Raw genomic sequence first — 19,527 nt, 5'->3', positions numbered from 1 at the left:
TCTTTTATAACTATATATTTAATAATATTATAATCTAAGGGTATAGTATAATTCTTAAGAGTATTATTACTTAAGTGGTCCCACATTTGAATAGTGCAAAATTTTATAAAAATATCTACATACATAGTTAAATATGTATACATACATTCAGTTCACTATACACAGTACGAAGTATATGAACTTCTTAAGTTGAACAATTATGATTATCGTATAATAATTTATTATACAAATTATAAAATAATTATTTATAGATATCTCATATGTATTTAAATAGCTATATAACAATTAAAGTATAACCACTTATAGTAAAATTTATATTATTAGTACTTATAGTCATGTATATATTGGACATTATCGGATGGTTCCTTGAAATTAATGAAAGGAAATGACAATAATATAAAATATAATTGTAAACTAGTCATTTTAAATTCGAGACCTTATGATGTAAAATAAGCAGATAAAAAAAAATTAATTAAAATTAAAATCAACAATAAAGTAAAATTATATTTATATACAGGATGGTCGAAGCTCCGAAGAGAGTTCGGGATTAGTTACGTGTAATTATGAGTGTGACAGTCCGGGTTAGTAACATGTAATATTGAAAAATATTCTTAAAAATTTTGATTTTGCACTTAAATTAACGTGCAATCAAAAAAGTCTTTGACAACCACTAACAAACCGTTAGAAGGAGAATCTCATGAGCTTCAAAATGAATATACATACATACAAATTTGACTTTACTGTCTTATTTCCCGAGTATTCTATAAAAATATAAAAATTAGGATCTCAAAAATTCCAACTTTGGTGCCTCATAACTCAAAAAGGAGGAAGTTATTGCACTAATTCTGGATTATACTGTCGAGTTTCGAACACACTGTATTCTTATTGTTTAAGGTTGTGTGGTGTAAATATCAAGTAATTTAATGATTAGCTTTATAGAATGTACTTTATTAATTTGATTTCCTTAATTGATTTCAAAATATATAATATATATGTATGTATGTATGCATACCCTTATCTCGTTTTAAATATAAAAAATTAGATCATAAAAATATTAGATTTTCTCTGCCTATTACCGTTTAAACTCATCGTGTATTTAAAGATTTTTTAAATAAATTTATTGTACAATATGTGTGCAAGAACCGCAGGTCTTGTATATATGACAAAAGAAAATAAAATTTGTGTTTAAATTAAGCTTTAAAACAGTTCAGTTTCGTATTTAAAATTTGTAATTAAATTTTATATTGTGGTTAATTAAATGTTTTACCAAAATGTTAACCTTGAATTTTGAAGTATGACGTAAAGTTTCATACGTTCACTACTTGTATGATTTATTGTTTCATACTCATATCAATTATATAAAGAAACATAAGCATAACCACATATATATTTTATTGTACATGTATACATATGTATGTGTGTACTCAAAATAAACAAATTATATATTTTTTCTAAAATATTCAAGTATAAAATATGAGATCCTTTTGAGAAATTTTTTAATAACAAAAAAAAAAAGTATCTATAATCACAATATTATTATGTAATCTTGTTAAAATGTTATTTAATATTATTGGAAATTATAATAAGATTGACATTGATTTTCTGATTAGAATATATTATAGAAAATGAGTTTATGTGTGCTAAAATTTATTTTTTAAAGATTTATTTCTCTATAGCCTTGATATTTAGAGAATATTTTAATAAAAATATAATGTAAAAAATAATAGTCTTGTTGCCTGGGTGTGTGTCTAAGATATTTTGAGAATTGTACATTTGCTCAATAAATTTACGCCTTACTTTACTAAATTTTGCAAACCGCAAATTATCTTAAATTTCAAAAAAATTTAATTTTATTTTATTGAAAATTCTGAAATATAGCTTTTAATTGAAAAAATTATTCAAATTATGAATTTGTACAATTTTAAATTTTCGAAAATATTTTTTAGTGTTTTTAGTAAGTATAGATTTATTTAAAAAAATATTTTCTTAAATTACCTACTGTTCAAGTATAATCAGTAATTTCTTCAAGAATTAACTCGTTAAAATTTTTATTAAAATTTTTAATAAGATTTCCTTAATTGAGAACTTAAAATTTAAGATTTTTATGAATTTAATAATTTAATAAACTTAAGTAAATTTGAGTTTATAATTTCAATTTAATTTAAATATTCATTTTAACTACATCATCTCCTGTATATACGTGCTCTTGCCCTATTTATTCCCAACAATCTATGTGACTAATTACTCTTGGCCAGAATATTCGATATATTATTTGTTATAAGCACCGGTTGATGAAAATTTTGCACCTTAACAACTATACCGTAATAATTAACTTGAATATTTCACCTATAAGTGTTACAGTACTATCTTTTGCACACTTTTCTTTTAAAAATTTTATATATAATTTAATTGCAAGCATAATTCCTCTTTTAATTACCCTATTATCTTTATTAGAATATCTAATATACAATTATTCTTTTTTTTTTTTCCTTTAAAAATGGTAATTTTCTCAAAAATTTTCTTTATAAATTTTCTTATACATACTTTGTATATATGCCGAATTTATCTAATTTTTCAATCAATTAAAAATAAATTTTCATTCAAAAAAAGTTTTTATCATCATGTTTTTCATAATGTTTTTTTTTTTTTTTAAATTATAATTTCAAGTATATTTATATGTATATATACATATCTATAAAATAGAGAAAATTTTAAGTATATTGGTATATATTGGTTCCTCGAGAAAAATAAAAGAAAAACAACAATATAATAATTACACATTATATACTTACGTGTATAATTCTTAAAAAGCGATATGAACATTGTGACCTACAACTGCTTAAATATATAGAATGAAATATACTTACAAACATACACACTTATATTTATAGCGTACACATACAATATTCAAAAAAAATAAAAAATAAAGGTAAACAAATCATACAATATTCAAAGAAAAGTGATTGAAAGAAAAACTAAACTGAAAACAAAAAATAAAAACAGAAAAACTAAAAAGAAAATTCAAACTATCAATTTTCTTTTATATTTAGGCAGGTATAGCAAAAGAATGAAAAGAAAAGCTCATGTCAAAAACTCTTCACTATAACTTTTTCTTTAATATTATTCTTTATTTTCAATTTTTGATATTTTATATATGTAAGTATGTATTTCTTATAATATATGGGTGTAATATTTTTAATATGAACACCTTTTTTTTACCTTTACACACTATACATGGTTGTATGTATGTATGTCAGTATACTCGTATTGTATAAAAATTATTTTTCTCATCTACATACTCCCTATAATATACGAGTACATACATACATACATATAATCATATGTAAGAAAAATATCCATCAATAACAAAAGTAATAATCATATTAATTTTCAATTTCCTGAATGAGAAATTTTCCATTTAGTATACAATATCTACAGCTATATAGTTTTATAATTCTATTTAAATAAATGTGTTGATACACCTATGTAAATATTATATTATATTCATTTATGTAGGCGTATATGATATCGGTATTGTACAATTATTACATGAAAATTTGTGTATTTATATATATATATATATATATTGTACACTTATTTAAATAATAATTATATATATTTCGTTCATAATATTTGCTTATATGATAAATAATCATGTTTGCATGTTTTGAATTTATATACGAAGAGGGAGATGTATATCATATATTTTTACGATCAAGTTTTTTTATTTTCGTAAAAATAAACTTTTATGTTATACAATTTTCGTTTAAAATACATATATATATATATTTATGTACATATATATATAATGTTGTATGTTGTGCAGAAAGTGTTAGAATATAGTAAATAAGTGTATAAAATATTAAAAAGTTAGTCCTTTAAATTTGACATACAATGCAAATGAAGTAAGTAGTTGAATAAATTAAATTTAGAATAAAAGACTGTATATGAAATAAAATCAAATAATAATAATTTAGTTATTAAAACAAGGCCTCGTGGTTCAATAACCTGGTGTCTTACTATGTAATTTGATTTTCGAATGAAATGTAATGAGGGCTAGGATTACAATAGATAAGATAAGTTTTCTATATTAATATTTAAAAATTTAAAAAATTGTAAATCATAAAAAATTCGTAATTATTGTCAAAAAAATTCTTGAAATCAAACCATAGATTTATTTAAATATTGGACCCGAGAAAGAATTTTGTACAGGACCTTAAGTAGGTTTTGTGCTGTTTTTATACATTGAATTATTTTTCAAAAATACGATTTTTTAGGTAAAATAGGAAAAATTAAAAATTTTAGATACTACTTGGAAGTCATTTTATAAATAAAATTAAAAATGTAAAAAAAAAATTCTGTTTTAGTGAGTGCATAAATGAGAGCGTTTACTTGTAAGTATTTACAAAGTGATTAAAGCATTGTGAATAAAAATGTACCAATATCTCCATAAGTACTGTCTTTGTAATATATTGGTAAAAATATCTTCCTATACCATAAATTATAGTTGCTTATTTTTCATTTATTTCTATAATTAGCGGTCGAATCCCATAATTATGTTATTTAATTTACATTCTCATCCAAAGAATATGCAACAAGAAATTTTTTTTATATTTAACTTATTATGAGTTTTGAAGGAAGAACAATATTTTAGCTATACATACTTAAAATGAAAGAAATTGTTGTTTCGAAACGATAAAAATTATGATATGCGAAAAATATTGTACTTTACTAAAATCACTGCTTTGATCTGGATTTATTTTATATTTCTATATATATACATAATTCTATATATATATATGCATGAATAGTTCTGTAAATCTACAACTCTATAATTATATGTATATGATGTCCACTTTTTTAATATATAAATATAATTTCCTAAAATATTTTACATGTATATTATATAATCATTATATTATGATTTTGGAAGTTAATTCAAGAATTTGTCAATAAAAAAAAAAAAATCGAACATGATTTTGGTATCAATGGTCTTCAAAAGCTTATGTATATACATATATACTAAGTAGTATAATTTTCATATTAAATAATAGGGATAATATTAAGTAGGGTACATTAACTATATATAGAAGAAGAAGAAGAAGGAAAGAAAAACAAAATTCAAAGGGCAAAAAAAAAATAAAATAAAATTGGAAATAAATTTGAAATGAATAGCAAAAAAATAAATAAATAAACAAAATAAATTCGAATCAAATCAATGGTTTGTAAAGTAGCACTTTTACTTTAAACAAATAGACAAGTACAATATTTTCAAAAACAATCTACTAGCTATTTATATTTATTTTATTAATATATATATATATTGAAATATACGAAATTATTGCATATATTTAGGATGAGAAAAGATAAAAATTTGAAAAATGCTTTAACATAATGATCGAATTTTAAAAGTTACAATTTAGAAATTAATTCTAGAAGAAAAATTATAACAAAAATTTCAAAAAAAAAAAAGTGTGATTTCATAACAATGGTTGGTTACTTTCAAATTCTATTTTGTAATAGACATGTGTGGCTATATGATGTTTCACGATACAAGAAGTTGATCGCTATATTTCTGTGTTTGCATAGTTCAAATGATATTTGTGTTTCCGATATAAAAATCTAGTGGTAAAAACATTCTGTTAGATAAGTAAGTATCTCTTAAAAATCTATTTGCGTATAAACTGTCAGATTTCGTAAACAGACACACAGGGGCGGACAGAACGATCGATTTTTCCAAATTTTTTTTTTTTTGGAAAAGTTTTTGAAAAAATGAAAAAAAATAAGCCAAAAAAAAAAAATTAACTTTTCTCATTTTCATTTTTAGACTTTGTTTTTTTTAGATAGATAAACTTTTTCAGAAATTTTCCAATTTTTCATTGCTTTTCTTTTGATTGTTATTATTATTGCTATTATTATTATCGTTATTATTGTTGATTTTGTTCTTTCCTTATACAATTATAAGCATTTTTGTTTTTAACTTATTTTTCTCTTTTATTGTAATTTTTTTTATTGTATTCTTTCATTTTGTTTTTTTTAATACATAATTTTCTTATTTATATTTATTTGTCGTACGTATTTTTCATTTATTATTGTTCTTATTTCTTTACAATATTTTAAATATATTTTGTATTTTTAAAAAAAAATATTTAGGCTTATATACACAAATATACACTCACCATATACTTTGTTATTTACATGCTTTCAGTCAGGTCGTATGGTATGAAAATGTGTATATGTTTTGTATATATATATGTGTGTTATTTATATATATTTTAAGTTTTTTTTTTTTATATTTATTTTTCTTTTCTTTTCATTATTATCATTATTATTATTGGCTTTTTTTTTTCGTTTTTTGTGTTTAATTTGATTTTATTTTATTATATTTTTTGTTTATTTTTTTTTTTTTTTGATTTTCTTTTTCTTGTAAAAATTTATACACTTTAAAACGTCATAATTGACCTCGGTGTGGCGAACGCACAATAATATAATATTTTATATATAGATTTTTATGTTCTATAAATACACATACACCTCTTATGTATATATATATATATAAAAATAATTATAATTATATTATATATATATATATACTAAGCATATATATTTACATGTATATATGTATGTATGTGTAAATAATAACGAATTGGTATATATGACGGACAAGGTGTACATTTTACATATATATTATGTATATATATGTATTTATATATTACGTGAATTTGATTTAAAGAATGTGTATAATTTAAATATAATGCGATTGAAAGAATATTTATTTTCATTTGGTATATATTATGAATATATATATATATATATATAAGTATATGGTGTATATATACGTTATAGATATATAAGTAATATGTGAATCAGTATATATATATATATATATATATATATATATATATATATAAGTAAATAGTGTAAGCATACTTACATGAATATGAATATTTTATATGAATTAATTTAATTCATATAAAATATTCATAATTTTAATAATTTCATAAAATATGAATTAATTTAAACATAAATCTTATATATATATTTAAACATAAATCTTATATACATACATATATATGCATATATATATATACAAATAATCATTATTTTATTTAAAATATGTAAAATATGAATAACAGGAAAAAATTAAAAAAGGAAAATTAAAAATCCATAAAAGAAGATGCTTGGTGTTATATATATATATATATATTTATTGTATATAGTGATATATACGAATAAAAATTTTATATTTATGTATAGGTATAGATAAATAAAGAAATATTTGTATGTATTTAAAGTGCAAAAAACGTATATGTATACGGACATACTTAGTTAAAATATTATAAAAATTATATTAAAAAATTTTCCAAGAAAATCCCATATATTATAGAAAAAGAGAAAATAAACATTGTATTTTTTTTCCTTGTTTACATGTTCTCTATTCTTAAATAAAATTGACACAAAAAAAGGATAACAATTTTCTTATTTTTCAATCAATTTATATTCATTTATTTAAGCATGTTTATATTAATTAAGCACTTGTATAAATACACAAATACATATATAACATATATGAGTATTTTTAATATCGTCACTGTTTTTTAGATTATTTTACAAAAATTTGCACATTTTATTAGTTGATTTTTCCAAAATTGATTACTTTACTATGAGAGGTGCCTGTATACATACACTCAAAAAAATTTCACTATTTTTTTAATAAATCGATTATTAAAAAGTTTGTTAAAAATCTTAACAGTAATTTTTATTAAAATGATATCATTTATTATGAAAGTAATGTCATTTGTTATTATTTATACTGCAAAAGATTATCTTTTTTATAATCGTCCTGTTAAACTTACTTTTAAAAAACAAAATTTTCAAAATAATCGGCAAACCTTTTGAAATAATAAGTGTTATTATTAAAACTATGTAAAAAATTGTCAAAAATATAACATTCTCTTAAATACTTTCTTAAAATTTTACTTTTAAAATAATAACAAAAATTGTTAAAATTTTTTATTAAAAGGAAAATATTCGTTATTATTTTGATAATATGATTTGTGATTTCGAATGGAAATAATGAAATTAATAGTGGAAATTATCAATATAATGTAACACATTGTCAAAATTAGAATCGATTTTTAAAATAATAATCAATTTGTTCATTTAATAATTTTTGCTATAAAATTTTCGAAATTTTTGAGAGTGAGAGAATGATGTAAATTATTAACAAGAGATCTTTTGAGATTTCAAGTAATTAAAATAATAACACCACTTATTATTTGAATAACAAATTTATTAGTTTCAATGAAATATCATTACTAAAATATTATTTCTTACAAAATTTTAAAATTTTTTGAGAGTGGAGACAATCGTCTATATTTTTATAACGGGTTTTGTTGAGATATAAATTTCAAGTTATTTAAATAAAAACAACGCTTATTATTCTAATAACAAATTTATTATTTTGATGAAATATTATAACTTTAATAACAATATTTATTAAAGTAAAAGTAGAGAGAGAGAGAATTTTGCAAATTTTTCATTTATTAATCATTTAGAAGGTAACAAATAACATATTACATCAAAGTGTTGAAATAGTGTGAAATAGTGATTTAAGAATTTAAGAGCTATAGGAGGAACGCATTTTGCTTTAGCAAAAAATTAAAAGTAAGTTTAAATTTCTTTTTAGTCAAGGATAAATTAATTAGGAAAGTTATTTGTACTTTTAATTATTAACTTTAATTTCTAGATTATTTAAACTGTACTTATGCGAAAATACATAAATGGAAATAACAGCATGCTTCCTTTGAATGAAATCAAAGAATCGTAGAAGAGTTTCTCAATAAATTCATGGAAATTAAGAAATTGAAAATCAAAGAGTCATCTTCCAAATCTATATTACACACGGTAAGTTATTTGCTTATGCCATAAGGTTATATTGTACAACTTAAACTTATAAATTATAAAATATAAACATATCCACTGATATAATTAAATTTGTTTTTCTTTTACGTAGGTGGTTCTAACAAGATTTTTTTACTACAAAATGTGCAAGGAGGAAATCATCCTAAACGTCTGCTTTTGTTAATTACAGAAACTATAATTAAGTCTCAGCAATTTTTAAAGTAGATATTGTAATAGTTTATATTAATTTTTGTATGAAATTTTGATTCATTGTCGGAGTATTTGTATTTAAATAATATTATGCAAATGTAAGTCTTTTTATTAATGTTACTTCCAAAAATCAAAGTGTAAAAAATAAAAGTTTGTTAACTCAAAATTTTAATATCTAGATATATATATGTTTTATTTTCCAAATTAAAACGTTATTGTAAATTTATTTATTTAATAAGAGAAATTGTTACTGTAATTCGATTATTATATTAACGATACTTATTATTTTCAAACTAAACTGTTGTTGTTCTTGGTAAACTTTTTTTATGGTAAGAAAGATTTTGCCAAGACAATAATTTGAAATTGGTAATTAAATCTTTTAAAATTAATTTATAACTTTCAAAATAATGTTTTAATTTTAAAATGTTTAATTATCATAATTATTGTAAATTTTTATATTTGCCAGGAACAACAACAATTTAATTTGAAAATAATAAGTATCGTTAATATAATAACCGAATTATTAAATTAACAGTCTTAATTTCTCTTATTAAATCAATAGTTTTTACTATTAAAATTACGCAAACTTGTAATTAGTTTAATAGTAAGTTTTGTTAAATTAACAAATACTGCTGTTAAACAAATAATCCTCTTTTATTAAATTGAAAGATCGGCCGATCAATTTAATAAATTTCGTTATTGATGTTAGTAATCTTATTATTAAATCTATAATAGGTGCTATTAAATAGACAGCATCAATTATCAAAAAAATTGTTTTTATTGTTAAATTAACAATATAAAGTATTAAAATAAAACTTTTATTCATTAAATTAACAATTATTGTAATTAATTTACAACAACAACTCTTAACTTAATTCTCTCTCATTTTTTATTCTCTCTTTTCTAGAATGTTATTATTTTAATAATTCGCTATTAATTTGATAGTTATTCATTATTGGATGTATTTTAATGACATTTTTATTAATTTGATATCAATTTTATTAAAATAATAGTGAAAATTTTTTCAGTGTAGGTGTATAATACTATATAAGAGAGATATCTGTAATCAATAACTATATGTATAATAATATATATACTTATGTACTTTTAAGTATATATATCGAAAGAATAAAGAAATAAAATTACGAATTTCACTTCGTATGAAAAATTATTTCTCATCGGATGGAGATTTTACGATTACGTATATTTTTTGTATTGGGTTACGGTTTTTTTGCTGTGCAAGTAAATAGTTCGTGTATGTTTACTTTTTTCTTTAATTTCAATTGTATTTGTACTTAATAGTAAATTTAATACTTATTTCATGTATCCAAGTATGTAATGTATGTACTTATGATATTTTTCTATCAATATTCTGGATTTTTGCGATTTTACATCATAAATTTGTATACCATACGTACTATATATGTAAAATAGTAAAATTATCAAAAAATATTCTTAAATTTAAAAAAAAAAAATCTCATTTTTTACGTCTGTATCAAATATAATTTCAAATTTAATTTTTTTATTTTGTCATCCTGAAAGTATGCAATAAATTATGTCATAACGATATTATGTGAATTTAAACGTTATTTTTATTAAATAAAATTTTTAATTTTTATTAAAAAAAGTAAAAAAATTATTTCAAAATTAAATTTGTATTTCATTTATTTAATTATTTCAAGTACTTATCGCATTCCAGTGTTCCAGATTTGATGTTAAAAATTTTTTGATTCTAAATTTCAGCCATAACTTCAGTATTTTTCCTAAATTTTTTTAATTCGTATAATTTAATAGTTTTAATAAAATTTTGAATTAATAAAAAATTATTCTTAATTCTGACTCTAGCTTTCTTTAGTCCTCATTTTAACTATTATTTATATACAATTGAAAAGGTAAGTGGACAGAGGGGTTAATTAACATTTTGACGAAAATCGAGCTTTTCGGATAGAACATCATTAACTTTCATATATTTTCAACTATGATTATATCTCTTATAGCTAGAAACTTAATAGAAGACGAGATTGATAGTGCATGTAGGAGTTAAGTAACAGAAAAAATTAATAGTTTTACAATTTGTTAATGAATAAATGTGTCACAATGCAAATAGAAGTTAACCCCTTTGTACACTCACCTCTTCTTTAAAATATTCATTATGAGAAAAGAGTTAAGGTTATAAATAATTTATATATTAAGTACAAAAAATATTTTATTTAAAATTTATAAATTGATGAAAATTTAAGATAATAATGAATTTGATAAATTATTGTATTAAATATTTAAAATACGAACATTTTAATTTAAAATAAAAATTACGATAAAATTATGCATGCACATTTTGTTATTAATTTAATGGTCCTGTTAATTTTTTTTACAATTTTCACCAATACTTCTTCTCTTCTCATATTCTTTATTCTCATTTAAAATTATTTTTTTAAATAATTTTCAAGAATTAAGAATTATTTATTAATTATCGTATGTAAGGAAATTTATTTTACGATCATTTCAATTATTTTTAAATCATAATTATCTTTCTTTTCATCTTTTGTTTTTCTTTTTATTTTTTTTGCAAAAATTCACATGTTTTCTAATTTTCATCATGTATTTCAATTTCATTTTCCTTAAAATATAAAATATATGTATAACATACATTTTGCACGTATACAATATTTAATATATTTTTTTTTTATTATATTCTCTCATTTCATACGATTTTTATTTTGTATATATCGGAATAGGTATTTAGTTTTTTTTTTTAAGTTTTGTAATATAAAATAACTATTATAGAATATTTTTCTCATTTTTTATAAAAATCCTATATATATATATATATATATATGTATGTGCGTCACAAAGTCATAAGAAATTTTTGTAAGCATAACATTTTTATAAATAACATAACATTACAATATTATAATCTAAAAACACAGAAAGAACAAACAAGAAAAATGGAAAACGAAAAAGAAAAGAGATTTAAAGAGATGAGAGAGAGAAAATTATAAAATGTGCTTTTCAGTCATATTCTCTAATAAGTGTAAGAAAGAACATAATAATATTATGTAGGTATATAGAGGAAAAAAAAAAATTTATTTGATTATTCTTGTAAATATTATAACAATTATTATAGAAAATAATTGTATAACAGTATAATTTAACGGTATTTTTTTTTTTAATTAATCAAAATAATAAAATAAAAAATTTTTAATTGTTTTATATAATTTTGCTGTTATTTTTTTTATAAAAATATAGTGTGATTTTAATTTCTTTGTAAAAGAAAAAAGAAAAAAAGAGAATTATAGATTTTTTTTTTCCAGTGTATATACAAAAATATTTAGTGAATATTGTAATATGTACCTAAAATATATGTACGTGTATGTATAAGAAATATAGAGTAAAATATGGATTTTGTAAAGAAAAAAGTGAATATAGGAAAAAAAAATTGGTAAAATACAAAAAGTGAGAGGGAGAAAGAGAGAGAGAGAGAGACTGAGCAAAAAAGAAAGAAAAAGGGTAGCTTTAGAAGAAAGAGGGGGAAAAGAAGTGAAGAAAAAAATAATAAATTATTTATTTTGTAGGTTTTTTTGTTGTTGTTGTTTCTTTTCTTTTATTTTCTTTTCTATATCCTTTCTCTATAATGTTTCTTATACTGAGAATGCGCTGTATTGCACACGTGCGTTTTGAACTGTAAATGTTTAAATTTTGTATTCTCATTTTATTTTTTTTTGTTTAATATATAATTTTCTTTAAATATTTTCTATTGTTTATTATACATGTATATATACATTTTTTTTTGTGTGAATATATAATACATAATATATAATAATTATAACGAGTATGATATTTTGAAAAGGAAAAAAAAAAATTATTATTTATGATTATAAAATTTTTACTCTTTATGTGTATTTTATGTGTTATACATACATAACAATTATATTATATATTAATAATATCCCTTATATACTAATCAATTTGCATGCTTATTTTTTTTTTATATAAAAATTTTATTTCTCATATATTCGAAAAATTTTTGCTTTTCTCTTCTGGTTTTCTTCATTTTTATTTTCCGTCAATTGAAAATTTATGTAAAATTTCTTTACGTTCATAATATACATTTTTTTTTAATATGTTGTTATTGTGTTTATCATAATAAACATTAAATTTATTTTTTTTATGTATACATACAAAATATATATCTACTATTATAACAATTATTATAAAATATGTGATTTTCAAATAATATGTTTGTATATGTGTTTGTACTTACTTGCATTCTATAATTTTTGTTGGCCTATTAAAAGAAATAAAATCAGATGATGATAATTTTTTTTTTTTATTTTTTATAAAAGTAAATGTACACATAAAATTATTTAAGAAGTGTACTTATATATGTGTGTATGTATGTAGTGTGTTACAAGTTACAAGTATTAGGGAAGTGAAATTAAATAACTATGGTTACAATGACGAGTAATTTTTTTTTTTTGTTAAAATTTTTAATATTTATACTTATGAGCATAATAAAAAAAAAAGAAAAATAGTAAAAAAATAAAAATCAGCATGCAACGGAAATATTTAATTAGATTCATATACATATACTATTAGTTTATGTGTGTGTGTGTATGTGCTCTGCACCATATGATGATGATAAATAAATCGTTTGTTTGCTTTTAATAAAATCTGTATGATTTTTGTGTTTTAATATTAAAATTTGAAAAAAAAAAAAAAAATTGTTTAAATATTTTGTTCTTAAATTCTTTTGATTCATCTTAATAAATTTTTAATATATTACTTATTTAGAATTTAGAGACAGTGTTGGGATGTTTGGTCGAGTAAATTGTGCTAGATTAAGTAAAATACAATAGCATTTTATGTTAAATTTTAAAAACTAAGTAATTTAGAGGAGTTTAGTTAAAAAAAAAACAGCAATTTTTTTTACTGTTTAACTTATAACCTATACAGAAATGTAAAATAAATGAAACCGTCTTTTTAGTCTTAATATTCAAAATGAAAAATAATAAATATATATACAAAATTCGAGTCTTTGGAAATTTTTGAATAAAATAGTCGTTATACATACAATCAGACAATAAAAGTTAGGCTCTCTATAAGTATGAAACCTTAAGAACTTTTTCTTCAAAGATTTTCGATACTAGCAAAATGCACTTAGCATAATATTTTAAAAACTCAATGCAAAATTAAAATTATGCCAAATTTGGCATTAAAAGTTGGTTAATATCCCAACACTGTTTAGAGATTGTCTCATTAGAGATAGTATGAACAATTGAAAAATTTTTTTTTTGGCCTTAACAACCCATATTTCAAAATCTTTATTGAAAATGATTTTTTTTTTTTTTAGAAAACACTTCAAGTAATAAATTAATCTCGACGAATAAAAAATAATACAAGTATTACCGAGGGTAGTTTAAATAGAAATAGTACTTTAAAGAATAATATTGTCTAAATCAAAAAAAGCTTGTTTCAAGTAAATTAAATATAAAATTTAGATTTTTTTTTTGTAGAAAAAAAAATTTCTAATTTCTTATGCTTTTACTAGTAATTTCGCAGTATTATGAGATTAAGTTGTTTAAATTATTGTTAGAATAATTAGTTAAGAACTCAAATTTTTTAAAAAAAATGAACAAATTAAATTACAATTTAAAATTCATTGTTTTTTGAAAAAAAAATTTATAAATAATTGAAATACACCAACAAAATTTTAACAGAATACAAATTAAACTGTATCGAATGAAATTCAAAAATAAAATGAAAAATTACAAAATTTGACTTAGTCGCATTTTTTACTCATGACCACGGAATATATTTCTGATTAAAATTTGACAATATTTTCCAATTTTTCTTAAAATTTTATTAATATTAAAATTAAAAAAAAAAATTGAGTAAAAATTAGAGAAAATGATTGATGTTTTGACTTTGTAATTTTAATCAATTGAAGTATGTAATAGAAATCAGCAAATTTCCTGATATTTATTTTGCTTCGAATAAAATTATCATACTATATATTCAATATTAAAAAATAATTCAATAAATATGATATTTATTTGAATTTCACTTATTAAATTGCTTGCAAATTTTTTTTTTTCAATATCTTAGTCTTACATTTTCTTTCATAAGCTTTTAACAACCGTATATCTATGTCATATAATAATTTATTTTCCTATATCTTTACTACTTTTCGAATTTAATGACTTTTATAGTCTAGTTTACTCAATATAATATTAACAAAAAAAAAAAAAATTATTACCTTAAATATATTTTAACAAAATGTAAAAAGTCATTTTTTGGCTATAAATTTTAATTATATAAGTCAGGCATTATTTTTATATTTGGAAACGAGAAACTTTTTTTCTTACTGTATTTTTTATGGATTTTCAGTTTTTCAGCCTATATACATACATATATACTTGAAAATATATATAAATTTTTTTTTTTTTTATGATTAGACACATTATCCTTAGTTCATCAAAACAGTTTATTCATTTTTATTGGTATTTGTTATTCTTTAACATACATACATACATATATATTACATTTTTTTATTATTATTAAAGTATGTATACATAAACAAAATAGAGGAAGGAAGAAAGAAAGCAAAAATAAAAAAAAAAAACTGAAAACGTCCTTGAACGGGGTAAAAAAAGGCAGGGGAAAGAAAATAAGAATAATAAGAAAAAAAAGAACAAAATTTTTTTTTTTATTCCTTTTGTAAATTTTCCATTTTTTCTTTTGTTTCTCATTTTATTTTATATGATATGCCTTTTTCTCTGTAAAATTGAATAATTACTTGGTGGCGATGTCTTGACAGATTAAAAGGTTTATTTTCAGTTATTAGTTTCCTCCATTTTGTTTTTTTTTTTGTAATATTTGAAAAGATAGAGCAGAAATGGAACAAAACAGAAAAACAAAAAAATATTGAAAAAGTGTTTTAAGGTTTTCTGGAAATGATTTATTATTAAAGTAATTTAGTTTTCTACTTTATTACTTCGCGTTTATACATAAATATTTTATATACGAGATATATAAAAAAACCAATAATCTGGTTTTTTAAAAATGTTTTTTGTATTTTTGATTTATGAAAAAAAATATACCGAAAATATTTTGATCTTCCGGATTCAATTACATTTACACCATAGCAGATAATTGAACTTTGTAATGTGTCGAAATATTTATTCCTTTAATATTACTGGAAAAATTGACTGAAATGGAATTTTATTTTAAGTATTGCAACTGTATGTACATATATGTATATATAGGCAAGTGGCTGAACTAGAATGTAAATTATTATTAATATTTTATAAATATTTTAAAAAATAATTGTTTTTTTTTTTGCTGTTAACAAGCTCATAACATTTACATCTTGCTTGTTGTTATAACGATTGCATCACATATAGTTTTCGTTTCCTGTATTAATAATTTAAATTGGAATTAATATATATTTATATTTTTGTATTAAAGCTTATTATGGACTGTCATAATTGGTTCATAGTTTATTAACATAGTTCATTAATTACGATATCATGTACCAGTCCTATGCTCCTTCCATGAATTAAGTAGGGTGAAAAAAAAAAATTTATGCGTTATAATACTACCTTATATATTATGATTAATTTCATGATTTTTTGATTTGAATTTATTTTATTAATTTACATTGCTATACTACATTAAAAATCAATTTAAATATCCTATTTTTCTTCTATTGCTTTATGATCTCGTCCGATTTACATACAAAGTACATGTATATTATTTGTGAAATAGTTTAGATACGAGTATATGTACTTCATATTTAATTTATCGACTTTGTATTTTCTCTATTTAATGTATTATAGATTTTCTATATTTGAAACTCTTTTCTCATATTCAATTTATAATCCTCAATTGCTCTGATTCTTTTTTTCAAATATATTTTATTTATAATACATATATAGTAAGGATTTTGTCCATCAAAATTTCTTTTATACATATTTGAATTAAATAAGTGGAGCATTTCATGTAATTGTAAAATAATTCAACCTTGAATAATATATGTATATATATATACATACATTTATAGAGAGAAAAGAATAAAATTTTTTGAAAATTTTATTGCTACGTCATTATTTTTATAATATTTTAATATTTGGGTGAATTAAATTAATTTTTATCCAAATAATTACATATTTTTTTTAAATTTAATTAAATAAGTTGAAAATATTCTCATTTTCTTAAAAATTACTTCCACAGAATATTGAAAAATTATTTATTATTTATAAGATGATGATGAAGTTATTTTTATTATAATTATTGTTGTATAACCCAATTTAGTTCTTCTTTGATTAATTTTATACATGAAGCCTTAATGCCAAATAAAATAGTGATACTGTTGCCCAAAAGAATGATACTGTTATTTTTATTTGTTATGAGCTACTTCGGAAATATTTAGATTAGAAATTGCGTTTTTATGCATAAATTTCATTAAATGTATTGAATTTTTTTTATATAAATGAAAAATTAATAAAAATTTTCAAAATTTATTTTTCTAAAAAATTAAAAACAATATGAAAATAAATCCAAATTTTTCTTCTAAAATTTTCAAATGACATAAAATTTTATGTACATTAAAAAATTTTCTTTCTAAAAATGTCGAATTGGATTTTTCTCTTGAAATTTTTTTGAAATTTCCCAATCTTCCGAACCAATTTTCCGAATCACTTTCATGTAAATAAAAGTAGCTTATTAATTATTATTACCGTCCCAATTGAATATTTCCTAAATCATTTAATTAATACTTATTAAAAAAATTTTTCTTTAATTATTGATTACCGGATTTGTTAGCCAAAAACATTAATTTTAGAGATTAATTTGGGGAATTTGCTATTAATAAATTTTCATATTTAATTTAGATACAAAAGAGGCTATAAAATTCATTTCATTATAAAGGAGACTAATAGAGTAAACACCTTGCTCAAAATCCCCAAAATATTGAAATTTACGGTATAAATCATAAAATTTATAAAGACAGAAATAATTCTTCACTATTTTTTATAAATATAGCCTTCAAATTAAATTTTGTTTTCCAAAATTGTGTAAATATAACAACAAAATGACCAGAAAGATTTCACATACATCAAATTATTATTTTTGCTCTAAATCGTAAGAGGGTTTTCCTAATAGGCAATAAATTTTTTCATTCGTAAAAATTACTAAATAAAAATTTTAAGAATCTATTAAATTTATATTGAAGATAATAAAAATTAAAATTTGATTGTTCAATTAAGTATATATATATATAAAGGAGAATTTATAAACTATTTACGATCAAAGATTACGATTTTACAATAAACTAAGTACTTACTTATACAATAGTATTTTAAATGTAATATGGTATAAATTCAAAATATCCTTTTACTTTTAATATTTTCAATGGTAATAAATTAGTTGTAAAATAAAATGTTACACTTACTCTTTAAAATAAAAAAAAATCCTATGAAAATAAAAATTTTATTGTTTGCTGTTTTATTTTCCGGACATCATATATGACGTTTCTATATTCCATTAATTACTTTTAGTAAGTAAAAGTAAATTTTTTAATATACCCACTTTTTTCTTATATACTTACACGGAAAATACCATTTTCCTTTATCAATTCTATAATAAAAATAGTAAAACAAATACGATATTACCATATATACTTATATATATCAGTATATATATATATGATATATATATAAATATATACGATATTTATACATTTTTTTCTTAAAATATATATTTTAAAAATTATTTTTATATTCTAAAGAAAATTTTACTAGCGCCATTCTAAAAAATTAATGTGGTCAGCATATTAATCGCTTACATGAATAATTTTTGAAATGTTAGCTATTTGATGGCGATATATCATAGTGTAATTTGTATAATATATTAGCTAAATAGCTGATAACGTATTCTGTAAATTGTAAAAAAAATACTTAAAGTAAATTTTGACGTTGTATCACGCTCCCTACTTTGTTTTGATAGACACATATGCTACTAAAAATAGTTTCTTAGCATTTTTGAAACTTGTGAAATTTGCTTTTAAAAATTTGACATATGAAATTTGTTATGATTACAATACCTTTCTTACAGTATGCAATGTGGTCGCCAATAGAGAATTTTTTTTTTAGTAATCTAAGTATTATTTTAATGTTGTAAATTGTTAAATTGGAAAAAAGGCTTTGCGTGTTAATTTAACATTCAAATTATTCGAGACAAGAATATTTGATTTCATGGACAAATATACATACAATATGACTGTACTACTTACCCTATGTATACATATTTTGTATATGTGTACGTAAAAAAAAATACGTGTACAGCTGAGCTCTAGCTTATATTTACTTATTTTACTAAGGTTGGTTTTTTTTTTTACATTTTTACTATTTTATT

General features: G+C 20.3%; 1 protein-coding gene across 2 annotated transcripts in view; it reads left to right on the top strand.

Moving 5' to 3' along the window:
• Positions 1-19,527, top strand: part of LOC129615708 (protein kinase 4-like) — a 126,860-nt gene that overhangs the window by 10,594 nt on the left and 96,739 nt on the right. Inside the window, exon 1 of one of the 2 annotated variants that reach the window (XM_055531067.1) lies at positions 12,581-12,682. The exons of the other annotated variant lie outside the window; for it this stretch is intronic. The gene's annotated coding sequence lies outside the window, so the exon portion shown is untranslated. Of the gene's footprint in view, positions 1-12,580; positions 12,683-19,527 lie in introns of those variants that run through there. 2 annotated transcript variants of the gene reach the window in all.

Source organism: Condylostylus longicornis, unplaced genomic scaffold, assembly GCF_029603195.1.
Source record: "Condylostylus longicornis isolate FDR11 unplaced genomic scaffold, ASM2960319v2 ptg000145l, whole genome shotgun sequence".
Lineage (NCBI taxonomy): Eukaryota > Metazoa > Arthropoda > Insecta > Diptera > Dolichopodidae > Condylostylus > Condylostylus longicornis.
The sequence above is the reverse complement of the archived record's forward strand: the minus strand, read 5'-3'. Positions and strand labels throughout refer to the sequence as shown.